The sequence below is a fragment of the Perca flavescens genome, chromosome 9, assembly GCF_004354835.1.
Source record: "Perca flavescens isolate YP-PL-M2 chromosome 9, PFLA_1.0, whole genome shotgun sequence".
NCBI classification, from domain to species: Eukaryota; Metazoa; Chordata; class Actinopteri; order Perciformes; family Percidae; genus Perca; species Perca flavescens.
Window position 1 is genome coordinate 34,197,376 of NC_041339.1, and position 10,694 is coordinate 34,208,069.

Consider the following 10,694-nt stretch of genomic DNA (forward strand, 5'->3'; position numbering starts at 1 on the left):
AGTGACAGCAAGGAGGGCAGTTTCTGTTGAGTGGCCAGCCTTGGGTGGGGATCAAGAAGGTTGTTCTGGTGGAGTAAAGAGTAGTAGAGAGTTGATCATAAATGGTACGCTCAAGAGTTTTGGATAGAAATGGAAGAAGGGAGACGGGTTTGTAGTTCTTCACCTCAGACGAGTCGAGTGTTGTTTTTTGAGTAGTGGGGTCACTCTTGTCTCTTTGTGGGCGTCGGGGGAACAGCCAGTCTTCATTTCAGATCAAAAATGGTCAGTTTAAAAGATTTTCGCTAGCTTTTGAGATGCGTTGAGCTAAGCCGGCCACTCTTCATTTGCATGAAAATCAACTTTATGCAAATGAGGAGCAGGTGACTCGTCCCCTCAACGCTACCAGAATGCATTGCACGGCTGCTCCCATAGAAATTAATGGGAAGCGTGTAAATGACGCTGACAATGTACACGTACCATTACTGCTATGTCATCTTACGGCACCACGGTCACTGCTATGCCCGTTGTGTCCCATACGAACCCTAAAGCGTTGGAATCTAATGTTAAGGGCCACTGAGGCATGATAGACTTCTTCATGTTAAACCCTGACTAATCATAGCTAATGACCTAAAGTAATCAGGGACGAGTGGGCAGAGACCAACCAACCATGGCATCCAAAATGTCACACAGCACTTCATAGATGTGGTAAAACTTTAGGCAAGAGAGTTGAAAATAATCTGATACGCTTGTCTTTCTTTTGTCTTTCACTATAAAACACTACTGCACATGTGTTAAAATGACAAAGTGCCATGTAGGTGCTGATACTGTGTAGTCTGACCCCTGTCTTAATAGTGTAGCAAAGTGGGAAGTATTTTATCCCAGTGACATAATTAGAAGATCTCTGATAGGATGTTTATCACTGCAATGCTCTTGTACAAATATCAATGAAAAATACAAAAGAAAGGATCCCAATCATATGCATGTTTTACGTTTCAGAGCTTCATTTGACACATTGTTCTGTCAACAACATAATAAGCAGAAGCAATTGCTCATAAGTTAACTCCTTTGTCCTTGAAATCGTAAAATGGACTCTGCTTTCTTATCAGAACATTTACTTACAAGATCTTTGCTGCGGAAGGTATTTTAGTGTGAAAATCCACTGGGAATATGACATGAATGTAAGTCCCCTGAAAAGTTTGTTAATTTGTGTGTGTATGTCTCAGGAAAGACACTGCAGATATTTTTATAGAAGAAAGAGGAGCCTGTGTCTAACAGATCTGTATTAGGTATGTGCAAAGGTGCACACGGTATATTTGAGGGACAATCCATGACAAGGTTGTAGTGGATTATCGCACTAATGCCATCATTCACTCAAACCAGGGCTGTCGTCAGGACGCAGACTCCGAGACAAACCAAAGCCCAAGTAGGTTCAAGATGAAGTCAAGACAGTCTTTTTGGATTTAAAAGACGAAATATTTCTGCACAATGTTACAAGCTGATTATGAAAGAATACATTTCCACAAATCTGTGCATTAAACTACATTTCTGAAATTCTGAAATACTGTATCGAAACTCAGACGCCAAGTATCAATCTACTTTTATACATTTGTTGGTCAATTTGTCTTGACAATCCCATTTTGCAGCTATAAAACTGAAGTGAGATGAATAAACAAAAAAGAAAACTTTTGGGGACATAATTTGAAATTGGGAAAGATTTAAAGTTGAAAAAAAGGTAATACATTGCAATATATCACAGATTATTGCTATATGTTTAAAATTGCAATAACATCATATCGTGACATAAGTATTGTGATGATAAAGTATTGTGAGGCCTCTGGTCATTCCCAGCCCTACTGTGTTATAACATAGAAGAGACACCTCCACATATTAATGTCAGTTATACAACAAGTATATCCGACCAGACAATCTGATTGGTCAACTAGACATTTAGAACGTGCTCAAATCAGCATGACAGCACACCAGCCATTTGAGCACACCTGGCACATCACTTGAAATATCACTCCGCCATTTCTCTGTCAACATTACAGAGTTGAATTAAAAAGCTGTTTAAAAACATTTGTATTTATGTAAGTAATGCAAGAACCACAGAGGAACACACAAAAGCGCTCCAACTAGTATATAAAGTGATTCATCAGATAAAACGACCTATTTATTACAACGCTCTGAAGTTAACTTTCACTGGATATGTTTGGATCAGCTGTGCTGTTGACGGCGCTATCTATAAAATAGCGGTTAAATGTGATTTTCGCGGACAGGAGCTATATCTGTCGATGGAAACATTTATTTTTTCAGCAGATATCTTAGTTATAACAAGATTGAACTAGCAAAGCAGTTTTGTGTTTATATGTGCGCTAGTTATTTGGTTTGGGAAGTCCCACGATCTCTACAAAGCTAACATTAGCTTAAGTTAGCTGCTGATTAACATGTTACAGGGACAGGAAATTGTCTATGTTGTTGGAAGTTTGCAAGCGTTTAGTTTCTAAATCTGTCCATGGAAAAATATTTTTTTCAGCAGATATCTTAGTTATAACAGGATAGAGCTAGCAAAGCAGTTTTGTGTTTATATGTGCGCTAGTTATTCGGTTTGGGAAGTCCCACGATCTCTTCAAAGCTAACGTTAGCTTAAGTTGACTGGCTGACTAAACAGGGAGGGACTAGAAATCGTCTCTGTTGCTTTTTTATTTATTTTGAGAGTGAATTGCCCAACAATATGAATACAGTTTAATTATAACTTTTATTTTGTTGGTAACCGTTGTTGTATGCTTACAAACCTTGGCGCAAGCGCCTCGGTCCTAGCCGCATCAATGTCGTGCCAATAATGACGTTAAATCAAACCCTCTCGTGTAATATTGCTTATTACAAAACAGTGCAGCAATGTTAAAGCTGTGAGTCTTTTTGGGAAACTGCCAGCAGAGCAGCAGCCTCTCCATTCTGCTCCATGAGTATTCACTGGGCAGGAAACCAAAAAACAACAACAAACATTCAAATCCAAAGACTGTAACAGGAGAGACCATTGACCGACAACGAGACAAGTCCAAGACACAAAAAAAAAACCATCTCAAAACCAGACTCAAACAATCATTTGTGACCTTTCCTTTACTTTTAAATTGTAGGAAAGAAGTCATTTGATAGTCTGATAATCAGGTTGAACTGCCATTTCATCATACTTCATTATTCAGTCTGACAATGTGCTAGCTGTTATATACCTCTGATATATTTTAGTAGCCTACAGGCTGATATATCTGTCTGGCTGACGTAATTTTCAAATGACCTAGAAGAAGCAGTTAACTTAACATTTCTAATCAAATGAATACGTTGATTCAAAGTTACTCTGTGGAGTTTTGTTTAGATTCAGCTTTACTCATCGGAATGCATGGTGTGTATGCCCGAAGCTTAAATGTGTTGAATTTCCTTCCTCATAATTATTTTTGTGCTTAAATGAATTGGGATGGCCTAGGCCGGACTGGGCTTGAGTCAGACTGTGTTTTTGTCATCTTGACCAGTTTAGTCAAGTCTAGTATGGTATGATCTAGTGGTCTAGTCTTGTTCTACTAATCACCTCTTGCAGAATGGAGTACTCAGATGGCTCTCAGGACAGGATTTTTAAAGGTACTATGCTCAGCTTAGGTACAGGACTTTACACTTGGAGTATTAGAGTTTTCTTGCTGATTATTTGCTAACTTCAATTGTTTACATTTATGTTTTTTGTAGCTTGCAGTCTGCTTGCTGTGTTTGGCAGTGACCACCACTAATTGTCGATCAGCGGAATCAGCAGAGATGCCTTTCCTGTCGTCCAAGTACTTCTACGCATGAACATGTACATAATACATACGACAGAGGGACCCACACAGAAAAACATCATCTATAGCCTTAATAGTGGTCAAAACTCCACAGAAAACTTTCTGTACAATACAGTTTTTATACAATAACCTGTGTATGTGTGTCCATCTTATCTATGCTTCTCCTTCATTTTAAATGCAATTTTTCTATCACTATGTTATTGGCTCTGGCACAGCAATGCTTTCATTCTTATACCATCTACAAAGTGGGGATTGGTTAATTGTTTCTAAAACCAGCCAAGCAAAACATTGGACATGCCTCACCCAAAAAACAAGGTGAAAGGGATTCAGAGTTTTGGGATTTACCTCACATACAGAATATTAATTTGAGATAGAGAATTTAATTCAAGGCTACAAATGATTTAGTCTTAATCCTCGCCGTTCCACTTCCGGGATTGCTCCAATGCCGCTGGAAATTCCGCCGGATATCACTTTTTTCGGCCGGATGACCTTTACCTTCCGCTTTCTTTGTGTTGAAATTTTAAACTCCAGTGGATTTCTGAGGACTATGGTTAACTGCTTCTCAGATCTCTGCAGAGTAAATCCAGACTGATAGCTAGACTATCTGTCCAAATCTGAGTTTTCTGTTGCACGACTAAAACAACCTTTGAACGTACACACGTTCCATCAAAACAAGTTCCTTCCAGAGGCTATTTTGCAGAGGCAGCGTGACTCTGCCCGGCGCTTATGTCGCCCGTGACGATTGTGATTGATTTAAAGAAATGCCAATAAACCAGAGCACCTTTTTCTCCCATCCCGTAATGCTGTGTGGACTAGCCAGACCCTCCTCCGCAGCGCTGTGGAGGAAGGTCCGGCAAAGCGAGACTACAAATGACTAAATTGAGAGAATAAACTAGCTACATTGAGCATACAAATCAATTTAAGGGAATTCATCTTAGTTTGAGGGAACGATTTATAAAAAAATGTCCCCAATCTGCCTCCTACCAGGCTCTGTGTAATAAAGAGAGACACAAGGGAGACTGAAAGGCATAGTGTGTGTGTGTGTGTGTGTGTGTGTGTGTGTGGGGGGTAGAAAGAGAAACTGGAGCAGAGCATCCTCTCTATTCCTGTGTTAATCAGCAAGGATTGTAACGGCAGCAGAGGACACACGCCTGTGATCGAGTCCTGCTGAATAACAAAGAATCTGTGTCCGTGCAGCTCCGGCTTATCTGGCTGCCTGATGAAAATTACCCCTCATACTGGACTCATACTTTAATCAGATATGACCCGAGCCAGACAAATGCTCAATTTCACCCCTTCGCTCATCCATTCTCTGTATCCTCCGAGCTTCTCCCTCCCTCCCTCCATCCTGCAGGCAGAATTAAGCTCTCTTGTGTCAGTCGGAGGCCCTCATCCTCGCAGCCAGCGTGGATGAAAAGTCATTTCCTCTTTCTAAAACCATCAAGGTGACACTCTCCCTCTCTCATGTCAGATCCTGATCCTCAGACACCCTTTAGCGGAGTTTCAGGAAGTAGATTCACTTTTCAGTACACACTCTCCATGATCCCTATCCTCAACCCTGTGGCCTTTTCCATGACATTTGAAATGAAATTAACGTCTTAGATCCCAATGGCTCTGCTGTTTTGTAAATTTTTCTCACTAGTTACACTGGTTTTATGAAAAACAGGTAATGCGTTTAATTTACACCTTGACACGGTAGGAAAAAAAAAAAACCTGAGTAGGCCTTGATGTAGAATAGTTAATCCTTAAATAGTGGCTTTTTTTAAATGTTGTGTTCATCTTGGAGACGTGCGACAGCACATGTCGGGTTTGAATAGTTCCAGGTGACCCAAAATCTGGATTTAGCTTCCATGATCTTAATCCTCTGACATGATGAGCAGCGACCGTTTCCATGGCATTACATCACATGGAAGAGATCCCCTTTTAAAAATGAGATATTAATCTAAAAAATGGATATCATTGTTTGTATTACGGTCTCAATATTTCAAATGGAAAAAGAAAGGTGAGCATGAATTTAGGAAGTGAGTTTTTTTTCTGTGTTTTCATTTAGTTTGCAGCAGTGTTTTTTAGTCGAGGTATTTCAGTGTCCTGCTTCTTTACTGCCAGGTGGTCTTTTTATGTGGAGAAGGCTAACTCCCTGTTCACCTTTTGTATCGCTGCGAACACCTTCGACCTCGTGCCAGCTGAGCGGCTGCAAACTGAGGGAACAGATAAAATGACCAAACTGAAAAAGCATAACTGAGCCTGACAATCATTTCGTATTCCAGTTATTAAACGTTTGCTATCTGGTTTGTGATATGTGATACATTGAACAATGATTAAATTCAATACACGTCTAAATAATCAAGATAATTCAGTGAGCATGCTTAAATCCTCTGAGCCAGGATGTGGATAACCCTTGTGTTGTCTTCCCGTCAACCATGAAAAAAAACGCTAGCTTTTTTCAGTTCTTTTCTTCAACGTTTTTCACTTTTTTTAGTCACATTTTTCTGGCGTGTCACTTTTTTTTATGTTTTGGGTGCTTTTTCATAGTTTTTTATGTTTTATTCCGGTGTTTTTTTACATTAATTTTCATCGTTGTTGGAGCTTTTCCTAACTTTTTGTCATTTATTCATTTTTAACATTTTCTGCGCTTATTTCGACATCCAATATTGTCTGATATAAAAAATAACAATTGAAAACGGATCAAATTTGACCCGAGCACAAAATGAGGGTTAATGCAATATAAAATGTGAGAATTTATTTCAAATTTACTTTTGGGCAAACATCTGATCAATAACACAAAAATTACTTTTTATGCACATACTGTACAGAGCTGCTTATTTGGATGTTATCCTTTTTTATATCAACCTTTCATTACATTAACCCTTTACAGCTGTCCTAACTGCACTGAGACGGTTATTGTGAACAGCGGCGGTTAGCTCCTTTTTAAAAATTCAGCATGAAAATCTGTTCTTTCTGGTTTTTGGTTCTTTCGCTGGAAATCTGTAATAACAACAACAACAAAAAAAAGTGTCAAAGTAGATTTTTCACATGTCTTTGAGAAATAGGTGGTGCCGGTCAGTCACTAATGGGACTGTAAATTAACACAATTTATAAAACAGGTAGCTTAAATCAAGAAATCTGATTCACACAGTTTCTTTTTTTTTTTTTTTATTATTTTTTGGGCATTTTAGGCCTTTGTTTTTATAGGACAGCTGAAAACATTAAAGGGGAGAGAGAGGGGGAATGACATGCAGCAAAGGGCCGCAGGTCAGAGTCAAACCTGCAGCCTCTGTGTTGAGGAGTAAACCTCTATTTATGGGCGCACGCTCTACCAGGTAAGCTACACAGGCACCCGTAAAAATAATAAATTTTTTATCAATAATACATGTTATTTCATGTTGTGTTAACAAAAAAAACATTTTCAAATTATTGACAGGTCGAGTATCATTTTGTATGAACTTGTTTCAGTTTTGTTCTGATCTATTTAGAACCTAATTGTGCTAGATAAATGTACTGGACAGCAGCTTAAGGATGATACATGAACAATTTATTTAGTTAACCTGATACCCAACCTATACCCAACTTGCGAATGTTTCACAATGCCAACCACGTGTTTAAAACTGCGACTGCAAAAACTTGGTAGTATTTGTTACTAGCCCCCCAAACATGTAAAAGTAACCTACAAATGTCCCTTAGTATCTTAGTATTAAATCCTTACATATTAAACTTTTTTTTTTACCATTGACTGCAGATAGTTCAGGAACTACTGTTGTATTCTGGTGCTGTCTTCAGCTCGGACGTGACACCGGGCAGAAACAGCTTTATACCTGAACGTTAATGGGGATTCACCCTGTTTTTTTCCTATATGAGCTCCCAGAGGGTTTTCCAGGACGGCAGAGCTAATTACTCTCAGTGATGTGCAATAAAGAGATGGTGTCAGTGTGTGAGTTAATGTTGGAATGTGTCTGTCCCACAGCTGAACCAGAGGCCCAGCACATCTGGCCCAGGGAGTCCCCGTCAGCACGCCTAATGATCCAAACCCCTTCTGTTTAATAACTGATCTGTAGCACCAACAGTTTGTGATTCTTGGTGGATGAGTGATTGTAGTTGCACGAGGCTCACAGAAGCCCACATGGCAAGCCTTTATGTCTTTCCAGCCTGACAGCGGGAATCAAAAGAAGCACGAGACTCTATAGACGCCATTAAAATCTATGCTTTCTCAAAACAATACAACACGAGGTCAGGATATCATCTTTCAGACAAGGCAAAGCCAAGAGGATAAGAGGAGCATTCTGTCTATATCCAACCGTGTCGTATCGAAAGATTCTGCAAAACCCAATAGTAAGCTCAGGTCAAGCTGTGCATTGCAGCTACTGTGTGGCAGAGATGGGGACTCGAGTTTGAGACTCAGACTCAAGTTGCACTTGACACAGACTTGACTCGAAGCTCGTCCTCAAAAGACTTCAGACTCGATTCGGACTTACCTAAACCTATCCCAGTAGTTGTGTGGCCTAAAGAGGTTCTGCGCTGCCGAGGCTTGCACAGGCGCACTGATCGCTCATGTTGCTTGACAGTCGTAGAATAAGGCACAAAAAAGGATACACGACTTTTCGTATCATACGAACCGTTGTTTTCTTATGATGTTATCTGTCAATGCTGTCATTGGAAACTATTTGGTTAAGGGCCAGCACTTTCTAGAAACTCCTGACAGGTGATTGGATGAACCATCTGCCTATCACGTCCGCCATTGTTGTTTTGATCGAACAGTCGCGGCCGTCTCACACACACACCTAAACCACGCCCACAGCTGCCAGTAGCTCCTCACCAGATGCTGACTGGTTCGACCGCTGGTAGTTCAGACACAAACACATTACTTGAAGCCCGACAAGATGGATTTTCATTTGATACAGTGGTCTTCGCTATTTTTTGCATGAGACCACACTGACAGGACAAAGTCAATAGGAGAGCGATTTTTACCACAAAGTATCAAAAGTACTAGTCACAAATAGCATGTCTACTTATCGATCTGTCATCCCTAAACATACAATATTTCTTCATTAGCCCATTGTGTATTCAACCATCCAAGACCACATTCGGCGTTAAGAGCTGGAAAGACCGCCATGGCAACTGGTGTTATGCACAGAAGGGCTGAGCAAGTTTAAATATCTTTTCTAGTGTATATTTCCATCTTGTAGTCCAGCCTTTACTTCAGTGACAAACGGAACTTTGTAACACGTTATAATGCTCGCCTAGCCGCTAGCATGGCATGCCTTCATACTCTGCTTCTGACTGGCTAGTAGTCCTTACCTAGGTACTGAGCATGTGCGACTCCCAACGAAGTGAGATGTCTCACTCTGTAGCTAAAACAGAGAACTCAACACACAGGGTGAAAAGAGGAGCTGCAGCAATGTACAGTACAACAAAAATATGGTCTTTTTAAAAATTAAACCATGTAAAGCTATTCTGATATAACCTCTAAATACAATTATGAACCTGAAAATGAGCATGATATGAACACTATAAATATAAATAGTTGCATAAATTTGTAAAAGAGCAGACTTAGGGTTCTGTTATAACCTTACTTGTTTGTAATGTTTTTATGAAATATCTGTATTGACTGAATGATCATATCACAGTATCATTTACTGCCATGCGAGCCACAAATTAAAGCTTGGCGAGCCACAGGAGTCTTGCCAGCCCCTCAATGAGTAACGCCTGATCTCGTGATATCGCGAGAATCTGGCTATATTTAAAAAAAACACAAAGGAAGAATAATAATGATAATTTACTCAATATTTAACTGCTAGCCGTGCCGTACTTTTATCTTCCCCTAATAAAAGAGGAAGCTTTTTTGTCCTCAGTGTAGGCAGTGAAGCCTGGTATGAGTTCTTCAAATTTTTGGAAATATTTTGTTCTTAAGTTTTCATATTTGGGACATGGACATGAGAAATGTAATTCTGTTTGGATGTCCTGGTGGCAGAGTGTACAGACACGTTCCTCCCTCGGTCTCCACAATTTGAAATGGCGACCTCTTTCAGTTTCCAACTCATGGTCACCCACTCACATTTGTTTTTTCTTTTGGATTTTGTGTTTTGAGATATCCGGCCAATTGGATATCTCTGTTCACGGATTGATAACAGAGGAGTTTGTGTTGCATTTTCTTTTCATTTCGCCATTCACTTTCTCTCTCTCTCTCTCTCTCTCTCTCTCTGTTGGAGAGGTGGACACACAAGGTAAAGTCCGAGTGAGTGACTGCGACCTTTCTGTCCATCTCACTGATAGGAATGTCATACTGATCAATACCGCATTAATGCATTCCCCTTGTCCTCTCTCCTTCCAGTGGACTCCAAGGGTGCCCGTCTCAGCCCGTTGAGCAAAGTCACTCTGGTTCTTTAGTCACCTCCGTCACGAATCATTAAACAACATTAAAAGTCGATCTGTCATCTGCTGCTGCATCCGAAACATGTCGGGGGGGTTTCCCTGTCATCGTCAGAGATCGGGTCGATTCAGTCTAAAACTTATTATGTGTTAGAGATTTTTTTTTTTATCAGTTTGACATAACTTCAATTCTTTAAAGTGTTAATAGAGACTTTGCAGTTTTCTGCTTAATGTCAACAGGTATCAAATCCAATTTAGACTTTAGAGGTTACTATCTGAGAATAAGAAAAAATGTCAACTGAGAAAACGTAGGCTACATAACAAAAGAAAAAAGAGCACGTAACCTCTAATTAATAACAGTACATTTTATGAAACTAAACATTGGTGACCAAGGGGATAGACTGTCCGATATACTGTACATTTTTAGCAGAATATATGTATTGCTTCGTGCAATTTTGCTTCAGAAGATTGCATTTATTTTGTTATTGTCCCTCCCCTCCCAGTGTCCTCCATCACAGACTTGATAATGGA